General features: G+C 41.9%; 1 protein-coding gene across 1 annotated transcript in view; it reads right to left on the bottom strand.

Annotated features, from left to right (window-relative positions):
- LOC111949501 (SPRY domain-containing SOCS box protein 4) overlaps window positions 1-16106 on the bottom strand; it is a 53159-nt gene extending 37053 nt beyond the window's left edge. The window contains exon 1 of the mRNA XM_023966735.2: window positions 15728-16106. The gene's annotated coding sequence lies outside the window, so the exon portion shown is untranslated. The remainder of the gene's footprint in view (window positions 1-15727) is intronic.
- Between the last annotated feature and the right edge of the window lie 959 nt (window positions 16107-17065).

The following is a 17065-nucleotide window of genomic DNA, read 5'->3' as shown; positions in this document are numbered from 1 at the left end:
ATTTTAAACATTGTATCAACATTGTATCAATTTTGCAAAAGGGATAAGTAGTAAATCAGGTAGGCCAATTTTATGACATTTCCATCAGATCAAAGCATYACATTTTTTCCCCCTTTCATGCCGAGCGGTAATCCAATAGGCTACGTTGAGGAACTATTGTCCTTCTCAAATAGATGCAAAAACAGACTTTGTTAACTTGCTGTTTGAGGTGAAGAAAACATTTGAGTATAACAGAACTCATATGGCAGGCAAAAACCTGAGAAAAAATCCAACCAGGAAKTGGGAAATCTGAGGTTTGTAGGTTTTCAAGTCTTTGCCTATCCAATATACAGTGTCTATGGGGTCATATTGCACTTCCTAAGGCTTCCACTAGATGTCAACAGTCTTTAGAACCTTGTTTGAGGCTTCTACTGTGCACGGGGAGAGAATGAGAGCTGTTTCAACCAGATGTCTGGCAGAGTGCCAAGAGCTCACTCAGGCRCGCCCCCGTGAGAGGTAGCTGCGTTCCTTTTCCTTTCTAAAGACAAAGGAATTCTCCAGCTGAAACATTATTGAAGATTTGTTAAAAACATCCTAAAGATTGATTCTATACATCGTTTGACATGTCTCTGCGAACTGTAACGGAACTTTTGACTTTTCGTCTGGACCTAGTGCTCATGAATTTGGATTTGTAACCTAAACACGCAAACAAAAAGGAGGTATTTGGACATAAATAACTTTATCGAAGAAAAAAAACATTTATTGTTGAACTGGGATTCCTGGGAGTGCATTCTGATGAAGATCAAAGGTAAGTGAATATTTATATTGCTATTTCTGACATCTGGTAACTCCACAACATAGCGGGTACCTGTATGGCTTGTTTTTGTGCCTGAGCGCCGTACTCAGATTATTGCATGTTGTGCTTTTTCCGTAAAGTAATTTTCAACAGTGGTTGCATTAAGGAGAAGTGGATCTATAATTCCATGTATAACACTTGTATTTTCATCAACATTTATGATGAGTATTTCTGTAAATTGATGTGGCTCTGCAAAATCACCGATGTTTTGGAAGCAAAACATTACTGACCATAACACGCCAATGTAAACAGATTTTTTAAATATAAATATGAACTTTATCGAACAAAACATACATGCATTGTGTAACATGAAGTCCTATCAGTGTCATCTGATGAAGATCAAAGGTTAGTGATTCATTTTCTCTATTTCTGCTTTTTGTGACTCTCTTTGGCTGGAAAAATAGTGGTGTTTTTCTGTGACTAGTTGCTTACCTAACATAATCGTTTGGGGTGCTTTCGTTGTAAAGCCTTTTTGAAATCGGACACTATGGTGGGATTAACAACAAGTTTATCTTTAAAATGGTGTAAAATACTTGTATGTTTGAGGAATTTTAATTTCTGTTGTTTGAATTTGGCTCCCTGCACTTTCAYTGGCTGATGTCATATCGATCCCGTTAACGGGATCYCAGCCATAAGACGTTAAGACACTCAGAACTAGTATCACATCCCCAAATGGGCATATTATAGGCCTACATATGCACGCAGGCCAGTTGGACTAGTCCTACTTCTATACGCATAATCAGGTGCGTGTCCTTACTCAAGATAGACAGGAGCGCTCCAAACAAATGGAACAAAATAAACCAAAACTCACAAGTGTAGCCTAGGTTGTGTGTTCTGCAAACAACGTGTCCACTCCTACAATGACAACGGTAAGACTAACAATAATACAATTCAATGCAAACAAATTACCGTAACCAAACAAGCGTTRTAGATTAGAAATGATGGGAATTAATGATAAATGTACTACTGGTGTGCCATACCTGCGGCCTGCACAATGGATTAGTCCACTCAGACGGGCATGAATCAGACATGCATCTCGTGTGCCATAAACATYTTTCATATTTGACACTGCTCAATTTTTTTTTTTTAATCGATCGGCCAGTCGACTAATTGAGGTCAGCCCTAAAGAACACACAAGACAATTCTGTTATTCATGCTGGAACTGGGAAACTAACAGCAGCTTACAATGCGAGAGAACTGGTGAAACCAGAGCTAGTGTGTCCACCTGTGTGTTGACTCTTAAGACTCAGTCAGGTCCAACAGAAAACTTTTTCCAGCACAGCACTGCTAGCACTGCCGGTGATTGACTGAACACTGAAGGACTTGTGTATTGTTCAGCGCACTCCGGTGCTCAGGGGGGATTTGGGAAGCAGTGTTCAGTCACAGTCGTGTTCCGGTCGACCAGACTTGCTGTGCGGGGACCACAGTCGAGTCACACTTRCTGGGAAGGCCTAGACTGAGGCTACTGCTGCCTAGCAACCATAGCCTAACAGGAGGATCAACGAAACCAAGGCAGCCATGATGGTGGGGGTAGTCTTTGAGGCATAGACCCTTACAGCACTGCTATTYACCATTAACAACTACCTCTAGATGTTGCAATTCTTGTGCCGACCTGTGTTGTCCTGTCCTCCTGGGAGGATGGTTGGCCCCCTGCAACATTACAACCAAATACTGTTGTCTTTTTCAAATAATTCCTTCATTAAATAAACCAGGTATCAAATGGCTAAGGTGGACGAGGTAGCTAAGTAAGATGTTTATCTATTTGTAAGGTTAAAATATTCCATGTTCATGGGAGAGCTTGACAGCATGAGTTTGTCAATTAGGCTACTCTAAGAATATATTTTTAACTTGGCCAGGATGGAATAGAGGAGAATCCTAACCAATTTTGAGCATTTGAGAGACAGTTTTACAACCGGGAATATGCAGCATTGGTTTCATCAACTAMACCAGTATCAACTGCGTGTCAGCCATTTCCAGTTCTACACAAGTGTCGGTGGAAAGTTATTTTAGGACATGGGACACGACAATGCCATTAAGACATAGATAAATAATTAACTAGCTAGATAGCAAATTCATAACATAGTGTAGYTTGGCTGGTTATTATTTTACCTGCTGTGCAAATCTCCCCCCGTGATGCAAACCATGATTTTCTCATTGCTGACCAAAAATGAGCTATAACTGGCTAAATAACTCACTAACTAGCAATGAATATCAAGAACTGTGCACACACGGCTAGGGTCGCTTTGATCTCAAAACCACATTTCACGACGGCGTTATTGAAAGACTGCTCATGCCCGTCTACGTAGGCCTACAATAATTATACTCTGATGCGCTCTGCAGAGACTGGGAGGACAGTGTGCAACACATTGGATCCGGAGGACACTGATCCAACTCTGATCGGAGTAGCCTAATTGTTTGATCTTGTGATTTTTGTGAGGCATGTCAGCCAGGGTGAGAATTCTCTGTCCGTCTGAATAGGAGCCTCAAGACACTGTCCTGTGTCTGACCCAGGCAACGGGTACAACGCTTTGCATGCCATATAGAACAGACCGTAAAACAACAGATGATTAAAAAGGAGTGGGAGGAGTGGCTGCTGGGGTGAGGGGCGAGGTCTGATTGACATACTGGAGGGAAGACTTCCTGGGGCGTGATTTAGTGACAGCAACCTCTTGACCTACAAGACTACGGTGAGCCTGACCATCCGCTGAACATCTAATCAAATGGCCACCCAGACTATTTGCATTGCCCCTTTTACACTGCTGCTACTCTGTTATCATCTATGCAGTCACTTTAATAACTCTACCTACATGTACATATTACCTCAACTGGTGCCCCCGCACATTGACTCTGTACCCCCCCATATATAGTCTCAGTATTACTTGTTGCTTTTATTTCTTATTCATTTTCTTTTGTTATCTTTATAAGCAGCTACTCGTGATAAAAGATCAAGTTTAGAAGTGCCCGTCTCAAACCATAATTTAAAAAAAATAAAAAATGTAAGATACTCAGGGAGGGAAATTGCAATCGGATACTTTTTAAAGAATTCTCTCTCACTGCCAGATCCATTTCCCCCCCAATCTTACTCCCATGTCGCCACATTCCAGTCCCCCCCTCTTTTATTGATCCCTTTCTCCCTCCATCCCCTTCTCCTCGTCTCCCTCCACCCCTCTCGCTTTGTCTCAGTCCATTTCCCTGTATCCATCTCTCCATTCCAGTCTAACTGTGCTTTCCTGCTCTCTCCTCCTTTAGATCAGACTCACGCAAAACCCTATCAGTGGTCTGATTTAGGGGGGGGGGGGGGTGAACATGCTGTAAATCAAGATTAACATCAAAGAGCCTGCCGACTGACTTATATACACATTTACCGGAATACAAGTGTGAATAGATATGTAATTGGTCTCATTTTAGAATATCCAGGACCAGAAAGATGAACAATGCATTTGGATTGTCATCCTACTCTTCACAAATATTGATGGTTACCAGAACCAACGTACCAATATAGACATGAACACGTGCTCACAGCAGTCAATATGCTGTTGTGTGCAGGTGCAAGTCTCTGAGGAGCCTCTCTCACCCTCAGATCTGGTAAAGAGATGAACGACTGTTCTGCTACATCTCTCCTCCACTATGGAAAGAGGTATCCATCGCCTGTAAGTGTGGTGTGTGTGTGGGGATGTGGTMTGCGTGTGTACGGGGGGGCACAAGTTCAGGCATAAGGACTCAGATCACCACATCAAGTACATTGAAATGCCTTTCTTGCAATATCAATGTAGTACTAAAAATAASAAGGTAGAATAAAAACAAAAATAACACTAGAAAGAACCCCCACTCAGGTGCCAGTTAATTAGGTACAGCACCTGTCCAGGAAAATGGTTAGCTCCTACAGACAGTGAGTCACGTTGCCGTGGCTTACTATGTAAAACAGGGAAATAACGCCGCAGTACAACAGTGGTGTGCAGAACGGCATCTCGGAACGCACAACTCGTTGTCTGCTGCAATAGCCCATCCATGACAAAGACCGACCCCACACCGGGTTCCACTCCTATCAGATAAAATCAAGAAGCAGCTCCAGTGGGCACGCAATCACCAACACTGGACAAACATTGCCTTGGCCGACGAATCCCGGTTCCTGATGTGTCATGCTGACGGCAGTCAGGATTTGGTGTAAGCAGTCCATGGCCACATCCTGCCTGGTGTCAACAGTATAGGCTGGTGGCGTAGTGTGGGGAAGTAGCAGCAGCGTAAATGATGATTGTATGCGAGTGTGTGTAGCCAGTATAAATGTGYGTGCATGTTGTGTGTGTTGGAGTGTCAGTGTGTGAGTGTAGAGTCCTGTTAGTGTGCAGAGAGAAATACCACATCACTCAAAAACAACCAGAGGCCCCAAGTTAGTTGACAACATACGCAGCAAACCATCTACCTGTAATCACACACAACCTTCCAGTTTGATAGCTTACCCTGGCAACCAAGTTCAACCACTGGTTGTTTAGACCGTTGCTTCTTTACATACTGGTCATGCCGTCTGATTATAACTTTCATTTACATGAAATTGGACAAAGCAGATTACAGAAAACAAAATGCATGCAAACCTGTTGTCATTGTTATTATCACAGGACACAAGTGACATCAGTAAGAGTAGCCTACAACTATAGCACAAAAGTGGCTTTGAAAAATCTATTCTCTTTGTGACCGAGTCTCACTCGCACACACACCTACTAATGGTGCAGACCAAGCGAGTTAGTCCAAAACTGATTAAAATGCCTGTGGACAGTAAATGAACATGGGAGTCATGCCACAACTGCTCATCATAATTGCTCATGCCACAACTGCTCATCATAATTGCTCATGCCACAACTGCTCATGCCACAACCTGAGCAATTAAATTAAGGCTACTACAGTGATTTATTGATATTACACTGTGGGAACAAGGCCTTTAAATTGTCCCGCTGTCCCCCTTACAGCCCAGTGTGTCATTCAGTGACCTATCCCTTTGAATGGGATTTCTAAACATTACCATTTGACTGACTCAGCAGTGTGTGGGAGGGAGGGACAGGGGGCTACAGGACACAGGCACAGCCGATGGGACTAGTGCCAGTGTGTCACGACTCTGGACAGCTGCTGGCTGACGCAGCACTGTTGGTTTGTGTGGAGATTAAAATGCATTCATCACCTCCATCATGATCATACAGGCTCTGAGCAAGGTGGAGCGGAGGAACTGCTGCCTGCCGCTCCTCCTGGAACGTGCGTATCCCTCCTGAGCTCCGATTGAACAGACCGACGGAAGAGGATGTGAAATTATTTGTGCTGTTCTGATAACGTTAATGTTCCTGGAAGCTATGTTCCCAAGATGGTGATCAACATGAGTAGCATGCACCTGTCAGAGGGAGGGAGATGCAGTGGCACTGACTGGCAGTTGAAAGACGACAAAATGTAATGTTGGTTGCTATTCTTCWGAGTCCTTCAAATGAGTTYATCAATCACTGTCACTTAACTTTTATGGCATGTCAGTTGTGACATTGTGTTTGTGAGAAATAGAAGGCAGGTGGGTCAAAAGCAAGAGACATTAAGACTAGAAAGAGAGGGAGGGAGCAATATTWTTTTTTTAAAGAAAGTGAGTAAGAGAAAGAGTGAGGGGTCATTATGCACTCTACAAAAATGTAAAATTAACATGTAAAGTGCTGGTCCCATGTTTCATGAGCTTAAATTATATCTGAAATTTTCCAAATGCACATAAAGCTTATTTCTCTCAAATTTGGTGCACACGTTTGCATCTCTGTTAGTGAGCACGTCTTTGCCAAAATAATCCATCCACCTGACAGGTGTGGCATATCAATAAGCTRAATAAACAGCATGACCATTACACAGGTGCACCTTGTCCTGGGGGCAATAAAAGCCACTATAAAATGTGCAGTTCTCTCACACAACGCCATAGATGTCTCAAGTTGAGGGAGCATGCAATTGGCATGTTGACTGCAGGAATGTCCACCAGAGCTGTTGCCAGAGAATTGGATGTTCACATCTCTACCATAAGCTGCTTCCAAAATAATTWTTGAGGATTTGGCAGTACGTCCAACTGGCTTCACAACCGCAGACCACGTGTATGGAGTCGTGTGGGCAAGCTGTTTGCTGATGTTAACGTTGTGAACAGTGTGTCCCATGGTGGGGTTATGTTATAAGGAGGCATAAACTATGGACAACGAATACAATTGCATTTTATCGATGGCAATTTGAATGCACAAAAAGGTATCTGTATTCCCAGTCGTGAATTCCATAGATTAAGGACTAAYGAATCCATTTAAATTGTTCTGCCTGTGGATAAGGAACCCTGACCTGTTCACTAGACGTGCTACCTTGTCCTGGACCTGCTGTTTTCGTCTCTCTCACACACACAACCTTGGCCATGCACTGTAATAGTTGCCTCCCGGCACAGCCAGAAGAGGACAAGCCACCCCTCAGAGCCTGGTTCCTCTCTTAGTTCCTGCCTTTYTAAGGAGTTTTTCCTAGCCACCGTGCTTCTACATCTGCATTGCTTGCTGTTTGGGGTTTTAGGCTGGGTTTCTGTACAGCACTTTGAGATATCAGCTGATGTATTTATAAAGCCCTTTTAAAATGTGATTGATTGATCTATTTCAATTGACATTTCCTCATATGAACTGTAACTCCGTAAAATCAATGACGTTGTTGCGTTCATATTTTTGTTCAGTATACATTCTGTATGTCACCACAGTGGTTTGTTGGGACGACTGATTTCTGCTCCACACGAGGTCTGTGACACGCCAGTCATTTGCAACCTTATGTCACAATAAATTACCTAAATATCACAGCAGCAATAGAGTTGTCATGGCGATAACCGCATGCATCAAAGTAGCTCAGAAACGTTGCTTCTTCTGCGTCATAAGCTCCTAGAGTCAGTCAGTCCCTGAATGCAGTTTTAGCGTTTAACAGGGAAGAAGCTGAAACAAGCTGCCAACGTCTCTCTCGGGATGGCCCTGAGCCACACCAGCCACCCTACTGAGACTCAGAGGGGGGCAGCGTAACCGGATTCATGGTCACATAACCTGCTCACAACAACGTTAGGGTGTCCTGTCAGTGTCAGCGCAGCTAGCTAACTTTGTGGTAGGGTACAGTGAAAACAATATAGCTATCAACACTAGCRCCAACTGACAGTGGGCTGAAGCAGGATTGTGACAGGGTAGGCAATTCTGTTTCCCTCAACACACCAACACTCCATTGAACACACACTTAGGAAGCACAAACCCCGTGTGTGATGTTTATTGCAATACAGTAGTCACATGCACACCCTGTTTGTACTGCATGTGACAGTAGGCTATGCAACAAACAGCACAATATAAACGGGTCACATTATAGTGTATTCAGGGGTGGTGTGCTGAGAGGTGTTCCATCACAATCTTGCTTCCAGGATCTAGCACACGCTCTCAAATTAAGTCTACCACTCACTGGCTGTCCTTAGAAGCAGTCTAAAAGATAAGACAGATGTGTTCTGTAAACTGTGCTTTTACCTAACACACTCCATACACATAAGACATCCTTTAAGGGGGTCACAAAGGGTTTATAGACAGCTCATTATTAGTTCATATGTAGTTTAAAGTAAATCCACACAGATGGACAAAGAAACTCAATGCCCAATGTGTAGGTCTAGAAATCATCCTTCTTTGCTCTGATCCAAGCTATCCTGATTTCTGAGGTCAATCCTCAGACAAGGAGAGGACATTCTGCCCATTTGATTTTATTAGGATCCCCATTAGCCAATGGCAACAGCTAGTCTTAAAGGGGTCCGACACAACGAAAAAGACATTACAGATCAAATAATTTACATATATTTTAAAACATTAACACGTATTGTGCATCTATCAGTTACACATAAGTGTTAGTACATACACACAACAAGTAGGTCATATGGGGGAGAAGCGTGCCATGAGGTGAAGCTTTGTTCGCTTTTTGAAACCAGGTTTGCTGTTCACTTGCACTAGATAAGATGGAAGGGAAWTAAATGCAATAATGGCTCTGTATAATATTGTGTGTTCCCTTGAATTTGTTCTGGACCTGGGAACTGTCAAAAGTGCTGTGTGCGAGCTTACTACGCCAACAATTTGGAATTTCCTACACATGAATGTTTCTTATAAAATCAAGAAGTGATGCAGTCAGTCTTTCCTCAACTCTTAGCCAAGAGAGAGACTGGCATGCATAGTTTGGATATTAACCCTCTGATTACAATGAAGAGCAAAATGTGAAGCTCTGTTTTGGGCCAGCAGCAGCTTAACTTTTTAGGGATGGGGGCAGCATTTTCACTTTGGATGAAAAGCGTGCCCAAATTGAACTGCCTCCTACTCTGTCCCAGATGCTAATATATGCATATTATTATTGGATAGAAAACACTCTGAAGTTTCTAAAACTGTTTGAAATATGTCTGTGAGTATAACAGAACTCATATGGCAGGCAAACTTCCAAACAGGAAGTGGAAATTCTGAGGCTGGTCGATATTCAATTCATTGCCTGTTCAAATCCCAGTAAGATATGGATCTGTTTGCACTTCCTACGCCTTCCACTAGATGTCAACAGTCTGTAGAACGTTGAATGAAGCTTATACTGTGATGTGGGGCCGGATGAGAGGGGAATGAGTCAGYGGTCTGGCAGATTGCCAGTTCCTGGTCAHGCGCWTTCCWCATGATATCGCCTTGCGTTYCATTACTTCTACAGACACGAAGGAATTCTCCGGTTGGAACRTTATTGGATATATATGATAACAACATCCTGAAGATTGATTCTCTACTTAGTTTGACCAGTTTATTCGACCTGTAATATAACTTTTTGAAGTTTTCGTCCGAGTTTGCCTGGACCTGTGCGAGCGTTTGGATATGTTAACTAAACGTGCTAGCAAAAGTAGCTACTTGGACAAATACCGGACATTATCGAACAAAACAACAATTTATTGTGGAACTAGGATTCCTGGGAGTGCATTCGGATGAAGATCATCAAAGGTAAGGGAATATTTATGATGTAATTTCATATTTCTGTTGACTCCAACATGGCGGAGAAATGTTGTTATATCTGAGCGCCGTCTCAGATTGCATGGTGTGCTTTTTCCGTAAAGTTCTTTTGAAATCTGACACAGCGGTTGCATTAAGAACAAGTGTATCTTTACCTCTATGTAAAACATGTATCTTTCAAAGTTTATGATGAGTATTTCCCGTTATTTGATGTGGCTCTCTGCAATTTCTCCGGATATTTGAGGCATTTCTGAACATGGCGCCAATGTAAACTGAGATTTTTGGATATAAATATGCACATTATCGAACAAAACATACATGTATTGTGTAACATGATGTCCTATGAGTGTCATCTGATGAAGATCATCAAAGGTTAGTGATTAATTTTATCTCTATTTCTGCTTTTTGTGACTCCTATCTTTGGCTGGGAAAATGGCTGTGTTTTTTGGACTTGGCGGTGATCTAACATAATCATATGTTGTGTTTTCGCTGTAAAGCATTTTTGAAATCGGACACGATGGGTAGATTAACAAGATGTTTATCTTTCATTTGCTGTATTGGACTTGTTAATGTGTGAAAGTTACATATTTCTAAAAAATATTTCCCGCGCTGCCTTTTCAGCCGAATGTTGTGGGGTGTGTCCTAGAAAGGTTAACTAGGTACTTCTTTGCAGCACTAAACCATGTGACTGGACAATAATCAAGATAAAACTAGTTAAGTTTTAGGACTTGCTTTGTGGAGTGCGATGTCAAATAAGCAGGGAATCTATATCACGGAGAGACCTCTCCCCAGATTTACAACCATTGAAGGACTGACCCCAATTAGTCGACTGGTCGATTGTTTGGTTTATCGAGAGAGAGAGAGAGAGAGAGAGAGAGAGAGAGACAGCACCAGTCAAAAGTTGACACCTACTCATTCAAGGGTTTTTCGTTATTTTTACTGTTTTCTACATTGTAGAATAATATTGAAGACATCAAAACCATAAAATAGCACATATGGAATCATGTAGTAGCCAAAAAAAGTTAAATCAAAATATATTTTAGATTCTTCAAAATAGTCACCTTTGCCTTGATGACAGCTTTGCACACTCTTGGCAATCTCTCAACCAGCATCATGAGGAAGTCACTTGGAATGCATTTTAATTAACAGGGGTACCCTGTCAAAAGTTCATTTGTGTAATTTCTTTCCTTGTTAATGCTTTTGAGCCAATCAGTTGTGATGTGCCAATGTAGAGATGGTATACAGAAGATAGCCCTATTTGGTAAAAGACCAAGTCCATAKTATGTCAAGAACAGCTTAAATAAGCAAAGTGAAACAGTCCATCATTACTTTAAGACATGGTCAGTCAATCTAGAAAATTTCAAGAACTTTCTTCAAGTGCAGTCCCTAAAACCATCAAGCACTATGATGAAACTGGCTCTCATGAGGACTGCCATAGGMAAGTAAGACCCAGAGTTACCTGTGCTGCAGAGGATAAGTTCATTAGAGTTACCAGCCTCAGAAATTGCAGCCCAAATAAATGCTTCACGGAGTTCAAGTAACAGACATCTCAACATCAACTGCTCAGAGGAGACTGCGTGAATCAGGCCTTCATGGTCGAATTGTTGCAAAGAAATCACTACTAAAAGGACACCAATAAGAAGAGACTTGCTTGGGCCAAGAAACACGAGCAATGGACGTTAGACCGGTGGAAATCTGTTCTTTGGTCTGAGGAGACCAAATTTGAGATATTTGGTTCCAACCGCTGTGTCTTTGTGAGACGCAGTTGGTGAACGGATGATCTATGCATGTGTGGTTCCCACTGTGAAGCGTGGAGGAGAAGGTGTGATGGGGCTTTGCTGGTGACACGGTCTGTGATTTATTTAGAATTCAAGGCACACTTAASCAGCATGGCTACCACAGTATTCTGCAAGCGATACACCATCCCATCTGGTTTGCGCTTARTAGGACCATCATTTGATTTTCAACAGGACAATGACCCAACACACCTCCAGGCTGTGTAAGGGCTATTTGACCAAGAAAGAGAGTGATGAGTGCTGCATCAGATGACCTGGCCTCCACAATCACCCGACCTCAACCCAATTGAGATGGTTTGGGATGAGTTGGACCGCAGAGTAAAGGAAAAGCAGCCAACAAGTGCTCAGCATATGTGGGAACTCCTTCAAGACTATTRGAAAAACATTCCACGTGAAGCTGGTTGAGGTAAKGCCAAGAGTGTGCATCAAGGAAAAGGGTGGCTACTTTGAAGAGWTTTTAATATATTTTCATTTGTTTAACACTTTTTTGGTTACTACATGATTCCATTTGTTATTTCATAGTTTTGATGTCTTCACTATTATTCTACAATGTAAAAAAAAWWRTMAAAATAAAGAAAAATCCTTGAATGAGTAGGTGTGTCCAAACTTTTAACTGGTACCAATATATATATWTWTTTTAATTAAATGGCACACGAGACACCTGTCTGATTCACACCCATCTCAGTGAACTAATTAATTGCAGAGGCCTAGACTAATCCATTGCGGAGGCCGTGGGGATGGCACAGTCCAAGAAGGAGTGTGGCTAAGATGCACAATTGCACGTCTCTCTCCAGAATGCACTCTCTTCCGTTAATTTGTGAAAATTCATTACTTCACAACTTCATTGTGTGAATTGTTTGCATTTGATTGTTAAGGTCTATCAATTCCCCATTACATATCTCACCAGTAGTACATTTACCGTTAATTMCTAACCTACAATGTTTGTTTGGTTACGGTACTTTCTGTTAATGCATTCAATATATTATTATTCCAGTCTTTTACCCTTCTCATTGCCGGAGTGGGCATGTTGTTTGCAGAGAACACAACCTATGCTTGTGAGAAACAAGTTTTGGTTAATTTAATCCCATTCCCGAGTTTTGTCAATTTAGTCATTGTCTTTTGCGTGGACACACACCCGATTACACAGAGGTAGGCCTATAGGTTTCCTGGCCTGCGCGCAAATGTAGGCATATAAATGTATAACGCAGAGATCTCAAAGTAATCTTTTCTTCACCTCAAACAAAGTCTGTTTTTACATCCATTGTGATTGACAATAATTCCTAAATGTTTTTTTTTTTTTTGGGGGGGGGGGTCAAGCTCTTTCCCTTTCGATAACCACTCAGCATGAAAAGGGAAAAATKTAATGCTCTGTCCCAGTGGAAATGTCATAAAATAGGCCTACCGGATGACCCCTTACCCTGTGTGTGTCCCGAGCACACTGACACAGGAAACTGAGGGTCCAGAATGTTATAACCAATGTTGCACGTTTACTAGCACAAGCTTAATCAAACAGTGTGCTTAAAGCATCAGACAAGCTCAATACATATAGTTGATTTTATTAAAACACATAGGGTGTGTCTATGTGGAAAAAYACCCAATTAAATCATACCCATGCAAATCAGATCTAGTTGTTTAAAACATCTAATATGATATGACTCTAYTTACAGCGTTGAATCATTACCGTACATGGATAAAGGCTTTCTTTAATGCCAGTGGCAGGTCATAGGTAAAAATAGAAAAGAGTAGATGGCCTAGAGAGATGCCCTGCGGTACACCACACTTCCCATGTTTAACATTAGAGAAGCTTCCATTAAAGAAAACCCAATGTTCTATTAGATAGATTGCTATATCCTGGATTCAGAGCTGAGGTTGAAAAACCATAACAGGTTATGGTCAATAATATCAAAGGCGGCACTGAAATCTAACAGTACAGATCACACAATCCAAGCACGCCAAAAAAGTTGTGAAGAGGGCACGACAACGCATTTTCCCCTTCAGGAGACTGAAAAGATTTGGYATGGGTCCCCAGATCGTCAAAAGGTTCTACAGCTGCACCATCGAGAGTATCCTGACCAGTTGCATCACCGCCTGGTATGACAACCACACGGCATCTGAACGTAAGGCGTTAGAGGGTAGTGTACACAGCCCAGTACATCACTGAGCCAAGCGTCCTGCCATCAAGGACCTATATACTAGGCAATGTCAGAGGAAGGCCCCAAAAATTGTGGCTCCAGTCACCCAAGTCATAGACTGTTCTCTGCTACCGCACGCCAAGCGGTACCAGAGCACCAAGTCTAGGTCCAAAAGGCTCCTTAACAGCTTCTAGCCCCAAGCAATCATTGACCCYGCTCCTTTGTTTTTACACAGCTCCTACTCTCTGTTTATTATCTATGTATATAGTCACTTTACCCATACCTACATGTACAAATTACCTCGACTAACCTGTACACCCGCACGTTGACTCGGTACCGGCACATAGCCTCGTTGTTGTTATTTTGTGTTACTTTTTATTTTGTAAATMTTTTCTTAACTCTATTTCTTGAACTGCATTGTTGGTTAAGGGCTTGCAAGTGTGCATTTCACGGTAAGGTGAACAACACCTGTTGTTTTCAGCGCATGTCACAAATAAAATGTGATATTATAAATGTATTTCAACCAATCATTAGTCATTTGTGTCAGTGCAGTACATGTTGAGTGCTCTTCTCTATAAGCATGCTGAAAGTCTTAATTTGTTCACAGAGAAATAGCTTGTGTGTTTGGTCAACAACAAAAAAAGTTTTACTTCCAACAGTGTGCCTATTCCAGTGTGGTCATGATGCACTATGGATGTTGCCCACCCAGGTGGCTATAGGGTTCATAGGTCACCTGACATGACTGAGGTCGTGGGTTCAAACCCCAGATGTTAATAATTGAGTGTGGGGGCTGTGATTGGTTCTATACTAGGAACGATCTGAATACTTCCACCCCATGGGATCATTCATTGATTAGGCCTATGCAACAGCCAAAAACTGGTAATGGTTTTCCATATAAATGGGTTAGTTGTAGGCCTAGTCAGAAGAGTAAGCAAGGCCTACTCTGGTGACAAAGAGGTTTAATGTACCATCCACTAAGACGCATTAAGGAAAGAAAAGCACATCAATATGATAACTGGCTCTTTAACTGGTCCATCCCACGGTAATCCCATCAGACACTTCATCTGGACAGTGTTCGTGCCCTGGAAGGGCCAGGTCAGGCAGATGGTGTGGTTACAGTCACTCCAGGAGATAAAGCATTTACCGTTTAAAAATGACTAATAAACTGCAACAGATSCACTTGAATAGGCGTCCGTTTTGGTAAACCCACCCCCGCTGTAAAATATCTCTCCTGTTTGCCCACCTGTCTGTAGAATCACAGACTACACTGACGTAAATTCAGCTGTGACAATAGGAAACTGTCCAAAGCAGGGTATCAAATAGCAAGCCAACATGCAAGTTCTGCAAAGGAGTAGACTACAATACAGTGGCCTAATACTTAAAGCAAAAAATGGCTTTCCTGATGTAAGTAATAACCATTACAGTGGCCTAGTCCGTGTCCCAGTTTGACAGAATGAGGTCCTGAATATTCTACATGTTGTCAATAATATATTTTGGGGGAAATTATGTTTATTTGCTTGTAGCCACTCAGAACCTTTTCAGAATATCGTTTCGAAAACATTCTAATCATAATCAGTTTATTAATATTTTGTCATTATTTCCCAAGCTCTTGTAAACGGTGGGATGAATTAATAAAAATGTAATTACAAGTAAATGCCAAAGACAAGTTATGCTTCTCAAGTTACCACGCCTCGCTTCCCAGTCGACGTCATTTTATTTCAATAAAGTCCTAAATTAGCCTTCTCGTACGAATGGCTTATTGAGTTGCTGCAGCTTCATAAAAACAACATGTACAACAACAAAACATACCCAACCCAGTGCGACAAAGTTGTGAACATTGCCAAGTTTTCTAAACATCAACAACAGAGAGCATATTGAACAACACTATCGAATGTGTTCAAACATTATTATATTCGACGCAATAAAATTAAAACAGGCAAGACATATTTTACTTACGTTCCAATGTAACAATGTAGCCAAAAGCCTCGCCTCGCGATCGACAAAGCCCTCACGACGCCAAGTTCTCTCCTTGAGCATAAAAAAACGGACTTTTTTCTATTTTGCGTCGAAGATAATCATTTTATTTCACCAAGCCTTACTAACGTAACTCTTCTGTGCTGTTTTATCGGCGAATTCTCTCTATCTACCCATACGGGAATTCGCGACGGGCGGCTTCTTTGTTCCGCGAGCCATTCCGTGGAAATCACCGTTCATGTGTCGCTGATACGCACTGATTGGCCAAGTCGCTCGAGGGATAGGATCCGCAATAGGTGATGGYTAGGGCAACAGCAGAGCCATTTCTTTCCGCAGTCCTAAAGTCAGCCCCTTTTCGTGGCGAGGATATAATAATTCGACTAGCTAGTTTTGCTCACAACACTGACCTCGGGGAGTGAAGAAGTATCCTAGTCTAAATTTGACAGCACGTCAAAGTGTTGAGAGAGAGTTAAAAAATGGTCAGGGATTGAAATGACTTTTTCTATGCAACTAGCCTAAATGTTACTAAATAGCATAGGCCTACATTGCCCAATATTGGACTAAAGGAGCCTGACGTTACTCCTTAGTCCAAGTACCTTACATGTTCTGTTTAATTAAGGGAACTAACTATACAGTCACCTCTGCACGGCAGACCTCCGTGGATCTGTTGCTGTGGGTTTGGGTTTATGTTTGACAAAAGTTAACAAGTGGGGGGAACCAGGCCCATTTAGGACATCTAAATACCAAGAACCTGTTGCCTTATATTGCCGCAACTATTCCCACTCCAGGAGCCTTATGTTTCTGGAAGGAGTAACATAGTGATTATGGCTATTGGGGCTTCTATCAAGCACGCTTGAGAGCCTCGATTTGTAAAGACAGACCAATGTGTTTTATGTTGTAGCAGCAGCTTTGGGCCAACTAGTCAACAGTATGTTTGAGTGGGAAGGTTATCAATCATGTTCTGAAATACAGTTTGGCTACTCTGTAGTCACCGACAATTTTGTAATGATATTGGAGAATGAGCTAGGGTTAGATTTGGTCCATTTGAGTTTACCTTTTCGCACCTGCTTTTAAAAGAGAGGTTGGAATCAAGTATGATGCACCAGGTAACTTAAAATGGGATTCCACCTGGAGCCCTTTCTCTCCCCGAAAGCATAGACATCTGACTTAGTAGCATCAGTTGCCCTCTTGTGAAGAACATGCAGACAGCTTTTTCACATTGAGTCCACTCTGTTTTCCGTCTGTTTTCTGTAAACAAGCACTGTACCATTGAAATATGGCCCCATAACCCTATAAAGGTGTGGTATCAATTTAACCTTT

The sequence above is a fragment of the Salvelinus sp. IW2-2015 genome, linkage group LG22 (assembly GCF_002910315.2).
Source record: "Salvelinus sp. IW2-2015 linkage group LG22, ASM291031v2, whole genome shotgun sequence".
In the NCBI taxonomy this organism is placed as follows: Eukaryota; Metazoa; Chordata; class Actinopteri; order Salmoniformes; family Salmonidae; genus Salvelinus; species Salvelinus sp. IW2-2015.
This window is presented reverse-complemented; position numbering and strand designations above follow the sequence as displayed.